Raw genomic sequence first — 14,186 nt, 5'->3', positions numbered from 1 at the left:
CCTACACTTGATACTTATCCTTGGTACTTAATTAGGATAGGATTTCTTGAAGTTGCAGTAGTTTAAAGTTCAGCATTACCTTAGTTCTATAGCTGGGCCTCCTCCCCATTGTCCCTTGCTTTAGTTCTTCATAGCTTGTGCCCATCCCAGGAGAACAGCAAGACGGAAGAGAGCTGCTTCTTTGTGTCCAGAGAATTTATAATATCCCCTTCGAGAAACCATCCAGCCCTGACCTGGATGGCCAGGGCTAACACGAGGAAGGGTTTATTATCTAGCCATTGGCTGTCCCCCTTAGTTCCCTGATATCTGACATGTAAACCATTGTCATGCTTCGGCCAAAGCCATTAGTGTATGTAAGCATTAAAGTACTCTGTGCTTGGAATATGATGGCTCAGGCAACCATCAAGGCTGCAGCTGTGTTCCAAATCACAGTGCAGTCACAATGGTAGAAACACTGAGGTGAATGCTAGGGTGGAGGGCATTTCTCCACATGCACTAGCAGAATAATGTGGTACAGGTTTTTTTCTCATGGACACCCAGTATTTTAAAAAGCTGTCCTTTCCCCCAGCATCGTGTTTAGAGTGTTGGATGAGGATCTAGGAGACCCAGGTTCAAACCCCCATTCATACATGGAAGCTTGGGTGGGTGACCCTGGAGCAGTCACACATGCTCAAACTAACCTATTTCTAGGGTTCTTGTATTTGTAGGGTTCTAGGGTTCCCAGTAGTCATGTATGACTGCGAAAGTTGGACTATAAGGAAGGCCGAGCGCCGAAGAATAGATTCTTGTGAACTATGGTGCTGGAGAAGACTCTTGAGAGTCCCTTGGACTGCAAGAAGATCAATTCAGTCAATCCTAAAAGAAATCAACCCTGACTGTTCCCTGGAAGGCCAGATAATGAAACTGAAGCTCAAATACTTTGGCCACCAAATGAGAAAGGAGCACTCATTGGAGAAGACCCTGATGCTGGGAAAGATTGAAGGTCAAAGAAGACGGGGACGGCAAAGAATGAGATGGTTGGACAGTGTCATAGATGCAACGAACATGAAATTGAGCAAACTTCAGAGGATGGTGGAAGACAGGAGGGCTTGGCGGGAGCTGGTCCATGGGGTCGCGAAGAGTCGGACTCGACTGTGCGACTGAACAACAACAGGGTTCTTGTGAGGGGAAAATGTAAGCCACTTTGGGCACCCATGAAGCAAATAAGTAAGTCTTAGGTTTTCTACCAAAAATATAAGCAGATGTGATAACACATCTGGCGGGAGCTGGTCCATGGGGTCGCGACTGAACAACAACAGGGTTCTTGTGAGGGTAAAATGTAAGGGGAAAATGTAAGCCACTTTGGGCCCCCATGAAGCAAATCAGTAAGTCTTAGGTTTTCTACCTACAAATATAAGCAGATGTGATAACACATTCAACCATATCATAAGAACTATATTACATTTTGCTGTACTACAATGATCTATAGATATCCCAGCAAGTTGAACTGAGCTTTCAACATTTGTCTCTGCTGGAACTGATAATTTTTTTACAGTGAAACATTTACATTAAATGACTTTATATTATAGTAGCAAAGCAGAAATGTAATTCATTTTAATGCTATATATTGCCTATATACAATAGGTCTTAAGAGTACAGCTATATTCTTAGAGTACAGCTATTCACATTTTTCCAGAAATTCAAGTTTGCTTAATATGTTGCAGGTCACTCAATTCTTGGGTTCCTTCAGATGAAGAAATGAGTCAGCTTCTGATGGACTAGATGTGTCTTTAACCTACTGCCCCTCTCATCTTGCCCATTCTCTTACAAATGCTCCTGGTCAAATTATGAATCCTGGCTTGAAGGAGAAACTGGGAGGGGTCATGGTGCAGTGGGAGATCATCTGGTTGATGTGCAGAAGGTCTTAGGTTTAGTCCCCAGCATCTCCATTTTTAAAAGCAGTCTGACAGTGGATGATGTGAAAGACCTCCATCTAAGACTCTGGAGAACTGCAGCCAGTCACAATTGACAAAACTAACTTTGACTTTCCTCTGAGACATTTGCAGGTGAAAGTCTATAGGTATGGGTCAAGCAATCCTCCTTCCAGCCAATTTTCCCTTAAAGTGTCCCCAACACCCACTTTTCTCCTTCACAAAAGCTCCATAAGCCCACACACTGGTTATCAGAGAAAACTTGTACTAGGAACTTGCAACTGTTCCACACAAAGATGATGATCCCCTTAATTCTACTTGCCACTGCAAATGTAAGGGCATCCGCAGTGGCAATAGAATATTGACAGGGCAGCTTCTCCTACACTTGCCTGAGCCCTCCATAGCTGCCCCCCCCCCAGCAGTGGAGAGCTTGAAAAAAATGTAGTAGCTATATTGTTACAGCATAATAAGGATCTACGGGAATATACTAGTTCCCAGCTTATTTTTTTAAGGTTACAGCCCTTTCCTTTGCAGAGTTATATGGAAAAATGAACAGCCAGTACCTTTCTCCTTATGACTCTGCAACAAAAAAGGTAGACTTACTTTTTAAAATGAAAGCTGGGAACTAGTATATTTTGCAAGACTGTTGTACTACTATAGTGATAAAACTACTATTTTTAAAAGTGAGACCCCTCCCCCTTAGAGGCCGTGGCTCAGTGGAAGAACCTCTGCTTTGCATGCAGAAGGTTGCAGGTTCAATCCCTGGGATCTCCAGTTATAAGACCAGGCAGGAGATGATGTGAAAGACCTTGACCTGAGGCCCTGGAGAGCCACTGCCAGTTTGAGTATACAATACTGACCTGATGGACAAGTGGACTGAGTCAGTGTAAGGCAGCTTCATGTGAAGGAACTGCCACCAACAGGGACTGAGGTGAGGTAAATGTCATTGATGTGAGACTTGCAAAAATTAGGTTCCTTCTGTTCACAAGACATTCAAAAGAGCTTTGTCTGCAATCTTCCCCCAAAAAAGAGTATACCAAGCCAGGTTTGGGAAACATTACAACAAAGCAGGGGAAAACACAAGAACAAGCTGAATAGAGAATGTTGTCATGTGGATGCTCCCTAAAATCCAGCAACCAGTTAAGCATCTGTGTGGAAACAGCTGAGGTTTCCCTTGTAATAAGCAGTTATGCCATTAATATAACTGTGTCTAGTATAAAGTTATTTTTAATCCAAACTCTCCTTATATGTCCATTGCCAAGCACAGTTGGCATTTGTTTGATCTCTAGAAGTGGCACCAAATCATCTGCAGCCATAAGATATCTCAAACAATAAGGAGTACTCAGGTCAAGATCATCAGGACCAGTACATGACTCAGCCAGTGGTCAAAGGAATACAACTGGAATGTTTTAATCATTGCAGTTTATTTGTTCCGGCTCACCTTTGTTTTCACACACACCAGTGTACACAATACCATATGCCAACAGGATATCACTCACATAGGAACAGTGTAGTAAGTATGACTGTAAATCTAAATGAAACAAAACCAGTAACCAGAAGTGAAACAAGGCATTATGCTAACTAGTCTACATTAAACACCAGCATTACATAACTGAAGTGTACAAATTTTTAGATTCTTATATCCACTGAACCAAAACCTGGTTAATGTATTTTTAATGGACCAGGATATCTAACATTATATTTGAAAAGTGCAGCAAACTGTGTTCAGAGTAGTAATTTCCAGACTTGTGTACTAGAAAAGGGGCTTAAAATATATCTTGAAAAATGAAGCCTCCATATCAGATCCATCTGCCACCCTATGCCTATCAGAGTGGAGAAATCTATTTTTCTCCACAACACATGGGCAACAGTTTCACTGCTTAGGCTATATAGGTGCTTTGGTGAGGGAAGTGGTGCTTTAGACTGCAACAGGTAGATTTGTATGAGACATGTCTGCCTATTTGTTTTGTAAATAGTCCCTCCATTTGCTAGAAATAGTATGTTTACAAGTATCAGTGGAACACTTCAGAGATGCTGATTAAGGATGCCAACTATCTAAAGGTATGAATAAATGCGACATTTCATGCTTGGAGAAAGTCTGCTATGGCAATAAATATTAGTACGTGCTACTTAAACTAAAAATGGTTCCAGTTTCTCCTTCCAGAATTCAAATTAAACACCAGATTATTCTAAGCAATAAGAACATAAGAACATAAGAGACGCCAATGTTGGATCAGGCCAAAGGTCCATCCAGTCCAACACTCTGTGTCACACAGTGGCCAGAAATACCAGTGCCATCAGGAGGTCCACCAGTGGGGCCAGGACATTAGAAGCCCTCCCACAATTGACCCCCCCAAGCACCAAGAAGACAGAGCATCATTTGCCCCAGAGTCCCTATCTATACCTAAATTGTGGCTAATAGCCACTGATGGACCTCTGCTCCATATGCTTATCTAATTCCCTTTTGAAGCCGTCCATGCTTGTAGCCGCCGCCACCTCCTGTGGCAGTGAATTCCATGTGTTAATCACTCTTTGGGTGAAGAAGTACTTCCTTTTATCCATTCTAACCTGACCACTCAGCAATTTCATGGAATGCCCACGAGTTCTTGTATTGTGAGAAAGGGAGAAAAGTACTTCTTTCTCTACCTGCTCTTTCCCATGCATAATCTTATAAACCTCAATCATGTCACCCCTCAGTCGTCGTTCCTGCATGAGGCCAAGTGGAAAGAGAACAGAAATTTAACCAGTTTTGCAAGATACTTGTAGTACCATTTTAAATGAACTTTATATTTTAAATATTGGACTAGAGCAGAGATTCTCAAACTTTACCAAACCAAGGACCCCAATTCTGGTTAATTTTCACAGATACTCCCCAGCATTCCCCTACTTCCTAAAGGAAGCCACCAGCCAGCAACCAGTGGGAGTTGGGAGAGACTGAGACATGGGGGGAGGTGCCATTGGATGACTGTATTATATCACTTTCACGGAAAACCCAGAAACGACATCAAGGCACTCTAGGAATCGCCAGAAACTGTGGTACAACCACAGTTTCCAGTGATTTCTAGAATGATCTGAAGTTTGTATATGTTCTACGTGATTGGGTTACAAAGGGTGGCTGATCCTAAAAAGCCACAAAAGGTCCTGACCCAGGCAATTTATCAATCTCATCCCTTGACTGGAATGAACTTCACACTGGATACAGCAAGAATCTTTCTTAACTGTTAATAATTTCCAGGCACAGGCCAGCTCGACAGGGTGGAACGGGACCTAGAAAAGCCTTCAGAGCTGCTTGTAGAAACAGAAAGAGACCACTGCCACACAAAACCTGAACTTCCAGTATTCAACTGAAAATTGCTGCAGCAGAAGCATCATCATAATATAAAGGTAAAGGTTCCCTTGCTCGAAAGCCAGTCGAATCCGACTCTAGGGTTGCGGTGCTCATCTCCGTTTTAAAGCCGAAGAGCCAGCGCTGTCCAAAGAAGTTTCTGTGGTCATGTGGCTGGCATGACTAAACACCAAGGCGCACGGAACGTTGTTACCTTCCCACCGAAGTGGTACCTATTTATCTACTTGCAATTTCTTGCTTTCGAACTGCTAGGTTGGCAGGAGCTGGAACTAGAGATGGGAGCTCACTCCATCATGCGGCACCCGGGTTTCGAACTGCTGAACTACTGACCTTCCACAGCCTGCAGTTCAGCAACCACTTGAGCCACCGCAGCTCCTAATCATAATATAGCCATACCTTATTGAGTTCTAAGGGACAGGGACAATTGGGAAATGACTATTCAAAAACAGAAGTTAGCCTGGGAGGAGGAGGAGAGGTGGTTAGTAGGTAGAATTTTACTGCATGAGGCCAAAGGCCATAACAATATAATGATCGCTGCCTGAGCAGTGATAAATATTTCAGTATAAACACAACAAGATTAAAAACAATGTTAAAATTGTCAGGACCAGGACATAGCGGAGAATACAGCATGTTGAATATCAGGGCAGAAGATCTGCACAAATTCTCTTGGCAGCTAGTGACATCATAATAGGTGATACAGTAATGGACTTAGGTGCTAAGATTTTTACCGGTACTGATCTCCTCAGACTGATAGACACTGGAAACAGTTACTTTGTGTTCAACTAAATCTGTTTACCTCAAGTTTAAACACTTAAGTTGTGAACCTTATGTTTACTTTCCATTACTACCTGAACAGTGCAGTTAATTCGCCTCACAAGTCAGAAGCATGTAAGTTTCAGGGGATAGAACAGGCTTTGTCCCATAAAATCCTGCTGGCTAAGGAAGAGATATAAGCAGGAAGTTGGGGTGCTGTCAAAGAGACATAGGTTTCTAGGAACTGAACTACTAGTTCCCAGCAACCAATTAATGCTTTTTCTGGCTAGTTCTCTGAGATAATCTGGAAGCTAGATGGTTATGGGTAGTGGCAACTCAGTTTTCTCCTATCCTTTGAAACAGGGGGAAACAGAGACCCCACACTTCTCTGAGACAGAGTCCAGGCTCTGTCTTCATGCTAGCCAGATGGGTGTGAGGAAGGTAAGCCGTTTGTCCCAGCAAAGGACTTGTGGATTTCTTCAGGTACCCTCACAGACCCAGGGGGCCCAAATCTCAGTCTGAGACAGTGGTCTAGGGGAGCCTCCTAGATTTGGAAATTGTTAAGTGCCATGATTGGGATCTCCCATCTTTAAAAAAAAAAAAAAAACTAATTATCAGCTGTACATGATTAGGCAAAGATCAGACAACATACATTTAAAACCCTTTCTTCCCATGCTGGTCCTCCAAGCTAGTACAGTGAAAGGGAATAAAAGTACAGATGCTTAAGTAGTTAACAAAAACACAGGAGAGTCCAATCAAAAAGGTCCCATGTCACATTAAGTTAAAACCTGAGCAGTTTGAGTCTTTCAAGCAGGATTTCATTGCAAACTGCTCCCTGAAGTATACACTTATATTGTCCTAAATTTATGCTGTAAACAGCAGTGTTTAATTGCAAACGACTCATAAGAACATAAAATGAACCCTGCTGGATCATACCAATAGTCCATCTAGTCCAGAATCCTGTTTCACACAGTGGCCAACCAGAGGATTTCCCCTGATGTTTTCTCTTGGCTCTGAGATTCAGAGGCTTAGTGCATCTGAATATGGAAGTTACGCTCAGTGACCATGGCTAGCAGCCATTGATAAACTTATCTTCCATGAATCTATCTAATCCCCATTTAAAGCTGTTTATTCCTGTGCCCGTCACTACATCACCTGGCAGCAAATTCCACATTTTAATCACTCTCTGTATAAAGTGGTATTTCCTTTTGTCTGTCCTGAACCTACTGCCCATCGCCTTCACTGGATGCCCTTAAGTTTTAGTTATTGGGAGAGGTAGAAAAATTTCTCTTTGTTAATTCACCCCATGCATAATTTCATAAACCTCTATCATGTCTCCCCTTAGTTGTCTCTTTTCTAAACTGAAAAGTCCTAGAATCTTCAGCTTTTCCTCACAGGGTACAACCCCTCATCATCTTAGTTCCCCTCCTCTGTACTTTTTCCATCTCTGCAATGTCAGTTACAACAGTTTAGGCCCAGGGAAGGCTTCAGGAAAAATTCAATACTCCTGCCTTCAAAGGAGATGGTACAACCCATTCTTTCATTGAAGGATTTACTATTTTCTGAACTGAGCCAGATGATCCCATCTTGCCAGATGTAATCAGCCACAAAAGGCAAGGGTCATGGCACTGATGTGGTAGGCTCCGCTCCTCCAAGCAACTCATCTATATCCTCAATCCTCAAGCCTCAATAACTGAAGTTCATATAAGCAACTGTGGTTAAATACAGTGTTCTGATGTTCTGAGTACATTATCAGGGACATGATGAAGATGCTGTCTCATGATTTGGAAAAACTCAGCTGGATAATTCAATGCAGATGCACTGGCAGAGGCAAAGTGAGCATGCTTTTCCATCGCTGCCATAAATTCTAACACATGTTTGGTTGTATTCAGAATAACTTTTCCATCTCCTATTCAAGCCACCTGCTGGCTTGTTTCATTGCCCCATTTGCTTTACAAAATGAAATAGAATGTGCATGAACACGAAAGCTTATATCCAGAATTAAACCTTGGTTGGTCTTAAAGGTGCCACTGGACTCAAACTTTGTTCTGGGAGCAACTGTGTTACGTTTAGAGCTACCAACTTCCAGGTGTCACCTGGAAATCTCCTGCAATTACAGCTGATCTCCAGACAACAGAGGTCAGTTACCCTGGAGTAAATGGCTGCTTTGAAGGGTGAACTCAAAGGCATTATATCCCACTGAAAACTCTCCCCCCTTCGCAGTCCCTCCCCTCCCCAGCCTCTACTCCCAAATCCCCTGAGATGTTCAGACCTGGAGTTAGCAGCTGTAGCGATAAGTGCCGAGGTGACTGTAAGGTTTTCACTCTCTTCTGAGACCCCTTATATGTAGCACCCAAAAAGGCACCTCTCTGTAGTATTCTGAGGTGACAAGTGTTATGCTGCCTCCTTGCCTTCCTTAGCATTTCCCACTTATTTCTGCTGCCACTAGGGCTCTTGCCTTAGAATTCTTTATTGGACCCAAATATCAGGATGGCTCAGTTATATTTGGTAGAACGACAGAACTGTCAGCATGTGGGAGTGACTCTGAAGTAAAAGGGGAGACTTTAAATAAAAGTTCTCTTAAACATAACCAGAGTTTATGTTTAAGTATAACAGTTTCAGTAAAGTTCATACACTTAATGGTTTCAGATAGGTAAAGTTCCTTAAACAGTCCCAGCCACAAAGGCTTATTTTCTCAGTTCCCACTTAGGCTATTAACTTTCATGAAGTTTAATTTCCTAACTTGGACACAGGCGAATGACTTTATTTGTTTATTTTTCGTATTTATATTCCGCCCATCCCACAAGGGTCTCAAGGCAGGTTACATCAATTTCAATGAACACAATAAAATTTAAAACATATTATGAACATATACAATAAAATTTAAAACACATTATAGACATATAGACGGTAGTCATAGCTTACTGTTAGGAGGTTCCAGCCCAGTTACGATAGATAAATGTAGCCAGTTATCAGTGGGTGGGTGACAGCAACTTCCACAAAGAACACAGATTCCTCTCACTCTTTTTTTCCTCTCCTCTTTCCTCAGCACCTCACTCTCTTCCCACACACACTCTCCAAAAAAGTCAGTTCTGCCCCACAGAGTACAGCTACCATCCAATCATAACTAGGGATAGGCACAAACCACAAAAATGTGGTTCAGATTGTGATTCATGGGCAAACCAAGAACCAAACCACGAACCCAGTCAGCTTACTTATGAACCAAACCAGATTCATGCCCGAAACAGCTGAGCCACAGGGGCAGCCTGCTCCTGCAGCTCAGTTGTTTAAAGGGGATTTCTTGGACAGCCAGCCCTAGGCTCAAGGCTGTTTTAAACCCCTGCTTTCTGATTGTCATGAACTACAGCTGAGCAGTGGGGAGCTCCCTGCTTTCTGCTTTTAAACCCCTGCTTTCTGCTTTTTACAAACTACCACAAACTGCATCAAAATTTGTGAATGTTCAGTGGCAGTTCTTCAGTTCATGGACACTGCTTCACGAACCGTAAACCGGAAAAAATTCATGACGAACTTTAGTGCCTATCCCTAATCACAACACTCTTTAATCACCCATCCAGCCCCCTCTTTCTTACCTGCAATTTTAAACTACAGCAATATACACATAAAACTCCACATTAAATCACAGAAATAAAACACAGAATAACTGCATACCAAAGCACTACAGTCACACACACACACAAAAAAGGAACACATCTTATTCCAAGGGGGATATAGGTACATTGCTTGCTCTGCCACCATCACCCAGCTACAGGCGGAATGGGGTGAAATTCGAGGAAGGGACTGCTGGAACTGTGAGAGGTCAGAGAACAAAGTTTCCTGGTGTCATACACAGGAGAGCTACAGGGTCAGATTATATGGGATACGACTGAGGAATATAAAAGGAATGAAGAAACCAATTACCTGGAATCAGATAGCTGGCTTGGAACTTAAGGTTCTTAAATTATGTTCAGTTCAGATGTTCATTTACAGTTGTAGTTTGGCTGTTTTTTTAAGTTTATACAGAAAGATATAGAATCTATCACATTTGGTACAAGGTTAGTAATTTGTTGAGAGATGCCTCTAAGTACCTTAAGAAGCTAGAAGAACACGTCCATATGCAAGACTTTCCCCATACTGCTTCCTATTGAAAAAGTCATACTTGGCAATGTTTGGGGATAAAGCACACGTAAAATATATTCAGGCACAGCCTATTTAAAATAGACCCAGAACCTTTAGATAAATTCAGTAAAGCTTAAAGATTCTGAAAAATACTTTCTGGACTCAACATGGCTTGCTACCCATTAAAAGGCTTTCCTACATATCATAAAGATGCATACTTAATTTTTCTACTTGAAAGAAGTTCATAGATTAAGAGACACACAGCTGCAGTAAGGGGTTGCAACTGTACCTAATTCAAACATGGAAAAAGTTTAATCACATAATATTAACTAAAAGGGAGGAGAGAGTGCTGAGTAATCCATACTTTCATTTACCTCAGCTAGAAAGTGTGAGTCAGCCAGCAAGCAAACGAAAAAGGAGTTGTTAGTCACATGCTCACCCCATTAGAAGTGACTATTTTTAGGATGTGTCATTTATATTTATTAGTATTGCCATAAGAAGCTTTCAAGCGACATAGCAAACTGGCACATGTGACCATTTACAGCTGTTATGTCAGAGTTGATATCCAATTGTAAGATCATACCTTCTTTTATGAAAAATGTTACATTACAGATCACCTCAAATAAGAGAAACAAAGCAAAACAATTCCATTTCAGATGTAACGGAGTCACAGCTTCAGCTATTTTATCCATTCCATATATTATAATAGCTCTCCAATGTGACAATGCAGACATGTATCCAAGGTTAGCTTGATCTCTAAAAGTTGTCATGTACAACCCAAGTTGCATGTGCACACAGGTATGGCAAAACACGACTAGCTAAACAATAAAATTCGATAAAGAATAGCAAGGCTTATTCACACTACTTCTGCCACAAGATTTACTACTCCTTCCATTTGACATGAAATAGTTACACACTAAACTAAGAAATTCTCAGTGGCCTCGGCCACACGGGCAGGAAAATGCGGGGGGGAGGCGTGGCTGTTTGCCCCGGAGCAAACTAACGCGCGACTGCGCAATCAGGCGTCGGGTTGAGGTCCCGTCGAGCTCCCGTGGTTAGGGGGGAGGTGCCAATCACACGACGCGGCAAAGAAGCGGAGCGGCACGGCAAACGGGGTTGTGGGCTTTTAAAAAAGTGAAATGTGCGCATGGTCCGTTGGGTGCTTGTGCGCATCTGTAGAGACTTGGGGGGGGGAGACCTTTTTGCGAGGGGACATGGGAGTGCGCCGGAACTACCACCGGAAACGCGATCAGACGCCTGCCCTTGCCTCGCAGTCTCCGGAAACTAGTACCTCTGAGGTACTAGTTTTTTACCCCGCATCTTCGGCGGGAAGCCTCGGATGCGCCACGGGAGCTCTACGCTTCCCAGATGTGGCGGTGAGATCGCGCCTGGAAAGTCCGCCTATCTTTCGTCTCTCTAGCGTGCCTAATGCTCCATGTGACCGGGGCCATTATTAATTTGGATTAAGTAGTTGAATCAAGTGCCCTGACCTGGATGGCCCAAGCTAGCCTGGTCTTGTCAGACCTCAGAAGCTAAGCAGAGTAGGCCCTGGTTAGTACCAGGACGGGACACTACTAAGGAAGTCCAGAGTTGCTATGCAGAGGCAGGCAATGACAACACACCGCTGAAAGTCTCTTGCCTTGAAACCCCTATGGGGTTGCCACAGGTCAACTGTGATTTGATGGCACTTTATACTACCATCACCACATGAATCTTTAAAATCCATAGTACTGCATCTCTGATTTACGGATGTTGTCACCAAACCACTGAAGATGATAGTGTAGCTTATAGCACTCTTACTTCAAGGAGTGTAGAATGGCAAATAAGTTCCTTCTGTCCTCTTTTTGCTGTATCCATTTCCTAACTAATCATTCTATAACTGATAATTTTATACCATATCTATGAGTTTTTTATTGCATAGAAAAACTTTCAAAGTTCACATATGCCGGATAGAAGTTTGATCTTTTTGGGATCGGGCATTCCCCTCCCCCTTCCGCTTGTTTGGGGCTTTGGGATGGCTTTACTGCTAGCGTTTTATCAGCTGTTTGCTGGGTCATGGCTTCACTCACGTTTGTAGTTGCATTTGTTGTGCTTATAGAGAAGATCATTCCTTGGGATCCTTGTGCGCTCTGTCCGGTGTGTGCCTCTAGGTGCCATGCTGGCTCTGTGCCGTGGGAGCCTATCGGGGCAAAAAGGTGCCTCAATCCTTTGGCCCCAGGCTACGACCCCCCTCCAAGGGGTCTGGGGGCTCCAAGATCAACTTGGACCCCACCCTAGCGGCACGTTTGCATCAGAGCTGCAATGGAGCGCACCTGCTTGCGGGCCGCCAAAACCGGAAGTCTGAACACTACAATATTTGTCAGCACCTTGAGCCATAGAACTAAAGCCAGGAGAGTTCACCACTCTAAAATCTGTCTGACAGTGAGGCTGTGAATATATCATAGGTTGTTCATGTGGGTGGGAAGCACTTGCCAGAGTTAGGAACAGCATAGAGTGCATTACTTTATTTTGCTTTGATAAAAATATAGAATTGGTTTTCAGAAAAGTGTCATGAGTGGACAGTTGAGTAAAATATATACCTCTGGCTCTGGTGTTAGTTCCAGGACTTGGAGTCTAAGTCACCGATCCAGGTACTGGTTTTTCTACAATTTTAGAGGAATTCAAAGAGCAGCCAACACAGGAGGGATCATTTCAATACGGATTCTCTTCAAAGAGGAATATATTTTTCTTCAGTGTTTGTGAGGGATAAAAGAGCAATAATGTCAACAGTGCCTTTTGATTCTGTACATAGGGCAAACAAGTCAAACCTTATGCCGAAGGATAAATGGACACAAATCTGACATCAAGAATCACAAGACTGAGAAACCTGTTGGAGAACACTTCAACCTTCCAGGACATTCAGTGGGTGACCTCAAAGTAGCTGTTTTAATTGCAAAGGAACTTCAGGAACAGACTAGAAAGGGAAATTGTTGAGTTGCCAGTTATTACAACACTCAGAAAAATGGAATCCCCAGGACTTAACAAGGATATTGGTTTCTTATGCTAACCTCATTCAGTCCTTATATCTGTATTCTCACCAATCCCCCAGAAGGGCCATATATCTTCTTTATTTCTTATTTGGAATAGTAGATTAGAACAGTAGATTGTAATGTAATGTAATGAATAGGAGAATGTAATGTAATTTGGAATAGTAGATTGGAATGTATTTCTCTGGTCTGGGGACAGGGGAGATACTCTACACAGCCAATCGCCCACTTCAAAGATGATGCTGTAAAGTCACCTCCATGCTTGAGAGGAGACGGGTGGAGCATAATAGCAAGGTCTCAGTTACTCTCAGCATTCCACAATTAAGGATAGATCTGTCCATCAGTCTCTAATTTTGACATATTTCTTTCTTTCACTATGTTTCCCCCTTGAATTAAACCCAAACAAATGGTGACTATATAAGCTAATCTTGTTATTCATGTTTGGTCCTTAAATCTTAAACATCTTCAATAAGTTGTATGCTAATTTACTGCTCACTATCTACCTATGTGTATGCACTGGTAACTTCCACTTCATTGTACCTGATGAAGTGTGCATGCACATGAAAGCTTATACCTTGAATAAAACTTTGTTGGTCTTAAAGGTGCCACTGGACTCAAACTTTGTTCTGCTGCTTCAGACCAACACAGCTACTCACGTGAATCTATCTGAAGAGTCTACACAGCGACTGTGTAGAACATGCATGCACAAGGGTTGTCAGGTAGCCTTGAGTACAGAGGTGTAACTATTTATGAAGTAATCAGAACTCAGAAATGCAAAAAGCATTTTATACACCACCATCACAAGCCCTATTCAGGCTATGTGTTGAACTGCATAAATCTAGTGGATGGCAGTTTATAAAACTTGATAGAAAAAAATTACAACTTCTAAGTACTCTTCAAGCTCAGCATTTACATTTAATAATATTCAAATGGTACATTTGCCATGAATATGCATTTTCCTCTGAAAATTTTATTTCCACTGATTCCCTTTCTTTCACTTTTTCTTTTGAATTGTTAAAGAACAATATCTGCATA

This window comes from Gekko japonicus, unplaced genomic scaffold, assembly GCF_001447785.1.
Source record: "Gekko japonicus isolate JY-2015 unplaced genomic scaffold, Gekko_japonicus_V1.1 scaffold173, whole genome shotgun sequence".
Lineage (NCBI taxonomy): Eukaryota > Metazoa > Chordata > Lepidosauria > Squamata > Gekkonidae > Gekko > Gekko japonicus.
The sequence above is the reverse complement of the archived record's forward strand: the minus strand, read 5'-3'. Positions refer to the sequence as shown.